At 40.1% G+C, this 2,548-nt stretch overlaps 1 protein-coding gene across 1 annotated transcript in view; it reads right to left on the bottom strand.

The window, feature by feature from the left end:
- Positions 1–547, bottom strand: part of LOC126387515 (tripartite motif-containing protein 16-like) — a 7,199-nt gene extending 6,652 nt beyond the window's left edge. The window contains exon 1 of the mRNA XM_050040016.1: positions 460–547. The gene's annotated coding sequence lies outside the window, so the exon portion shown is untranslated. The remainder of the gene's footprint in view (positions 1–459) is intronic.
- Between the last annotated feature and the right edge of the window lie 2,001 nt (positions 548–2,548).

Here is a 2,548-nt window from a genome sequence, read left to right as displayed (position 1 = left end):
AGACAGGACTTGAGAGCTTTCAGTTTTCTCCCAGTGCAGACATCACAGGCCACATCTTCAGGTCCAGCATAGCAGTGATCAGCAGGAGCAGCTTGGAGTCCAGTCTTCTTCAGTTCCTCTACTAAAACTGCTAACATGGTGTTTTTCAGCAGGACAGGCCTCGGTGTGAAGGTCTGCCTGCACTGAGGGCAGCTGTGGATTTTCCTCTTGTCCTCTCCATCCCAGTGGATTTTAATACAGCTCATGCAGTAGCTGTGTCCACAGGGAATAGTCAACGGATCCTTCAGTAGATCCAGACAGATGGAACAAGAGAAGGTTTCTCTGTCCAGCTGAACTCCTTTCTGCACCATTTCACCTCTTGCAGCGACTGCCTGAGTGTCTCTGCACAGAAACAGATCTGTGGTCTGACTTATAACAGAAGTCTGTCCCTTTTGTTCCTGTTCATTTGCTAATCTTCACTGAATAGCGCTCGTCAGCTTCTGCCCTATCACATGTTGTTTACACCCATCTGCGCAGTTGCACATTTGTGATGGAGGAGGGAACAGGGTGCTGTTTGAAAGCGGGAGAAGAGGGAGGAGGGGTTATCAGGCTGTCTGCATTCAAACAGGAGGACAGTTTTCTCTTAAAGGGGCAGTGCAAGTTTCACCATTGTGTTTCTTCCTGCAGTGAGGATTTGAACAAAAATAAACCTAAATGTCTATATGTAGGATATCTATATGTATATATGGGAGTTATTTGAATTAGCTCACAGCTGAAGCCGACATGGTAAAACCAGTCTCATTATCAGAGGAGTTTTTTTTTACATTCTCACTGAGAGGGCAGCTTCTTCTCATAAATACATACACTGTCTGTTTTTCAAAGGGCTACATATATAAAGACCTTTGTAAAACTGTTGTAAAAAAGTGCTTTACAGAATAAAGAAAGGAGAAAGAGTGGATTGTAAAGACAAAGAGTCAAACACATGACAAGGACAAAATGTGTGTGAAAAGAATTTTCTTTTCCTAACCTTAAAGTTGCCATGTTCAGATACTGTGGAATACAGGAATATAAAAAGTAAAATTCTAGTAACCACAATGCCTTATTGTCCATTAATGTATCAGGCTTCCATGGTTCTTGTTACTGGTGCAAACAACAAACTGAACTGTTAAACAAGCTGGTAACGGGCCAACCATAGTGCATTAAAACCACCAATGCAGATTAAAAAAGCACTCACTGCCTGATTGTAAAATAATGTCAGATTTGAAGTTGGGATGACCTAATAATATATGCAATATTGTGCCTGGTGAAGTCACCTGTGACTTTGCTCCACTGCCACTTCCAGCCTACATCAACAGAAGAACAAATACTAATCGTGTCAGCTGGGGGTCTGTAAGAGGAGATTGTACTGTTCTGTTGCAGAAAATGCTTTTCGCCAGTCAGCCTGGTCTGTCAGAGGTTCAAGAGCATAAATATAATTCCAGTTCTCACCAGAGAATGAAATACTTCTTCTTTGACAAACTAATTAAGACATGAATGAGTAATACATACATATGTCAGCACTAAACTTTCATTTTGCTGCTGCAATCTGTATTTCCTGTTTGTTTGCAGTTTTATAATGTATATATGTCACTACTGCATCTACTGCTTTTACAAACTGTATGTCCTTTTCCTTTTATCTGTATATTTTTATTTGTTTTGATATATTTTAGGAAGCCTTTGAAACTCTGTGCTCTGTTCATTTTGTTTCTTTGATTTATTGTATGAATCCTTTGGTAACACCTTGGGCAGGGACAACATGACAATGAAGAATAGCCTCTTGGTTAATTCTGGCATTTTTATACTATGTGTATTCATTCATTCATTTGCACGATCCCTTCTCAAATAAACTGAAGTGAAACTGATTCCGGTCTTACTTTAATAAAAGAAGTGAACTTTATGTCAGGACCAGCTTTACAAGCTGTCAAAAACTGAGCAGCCACTGGGAGGCGTAAGAGTTCCACTGAAAGCTCATTAATGTGGGGAAATGTGTTGGTGTGGCTTGTGTTCACACATCTGACACACTGACCAAAGTAGGGGTCAGGTCACAAGTTAAATCTGGGGGGCGGGTAGAGATGATTGACAGTTCAGGAAAGAAGAGGGGGAAAAATATAAGTTTGCTACACAAATTTCTGTGTGCCAATATTGAGGTCTTGAATTTGTCAAGGAGCCTCTTTCGGGAGTCACAAATATAATCTATAACACAGCATTCTGTTGTATTAACTTGTCAAATGTAGCCTAACTGTTGCTGTCAGATCAATGTAGAGGAGGAAAAAAGTACAATATGTCCCTCTGAACTGTAGTGAAGTATAAAGTAGCCCAATAAGAGAACACTCAGGAAAAGTAACCACTGACACCAACACTGAACACCTCTCAGAACTAATGCTGTCAGCAACTTTACAACAACTTCTGGTAAACAAGTAAATTCAATTTCAGTTTGTTTAGTCTCCTAAATTAGACCATCTCCAGAAATTCAAGCTCAAAACACAAAGTGTCCTTGTACATGACATCAGATTGTCCTCCTGTTCTGTAG

The sequence above is a fragment of the Epinephelus moara genome, unplaced genomic scaffold, assembly GCF_006386435.1.
Source record: "Epinephelus moara isolate mb unplaced genomic scaffold, YSFRI_EMoa_1.0 scaffold613, whole genome shotgun sequence".
Lineage (NCBI taxonomy): Eukaryota > Metazoa > Chordata > Actinopteri > Perciformes > Serranidae > Epinephelus > Epinephelus moara.
This window is presented reverse-complemented; position numbering and strand designations above follow the sequence as displayed.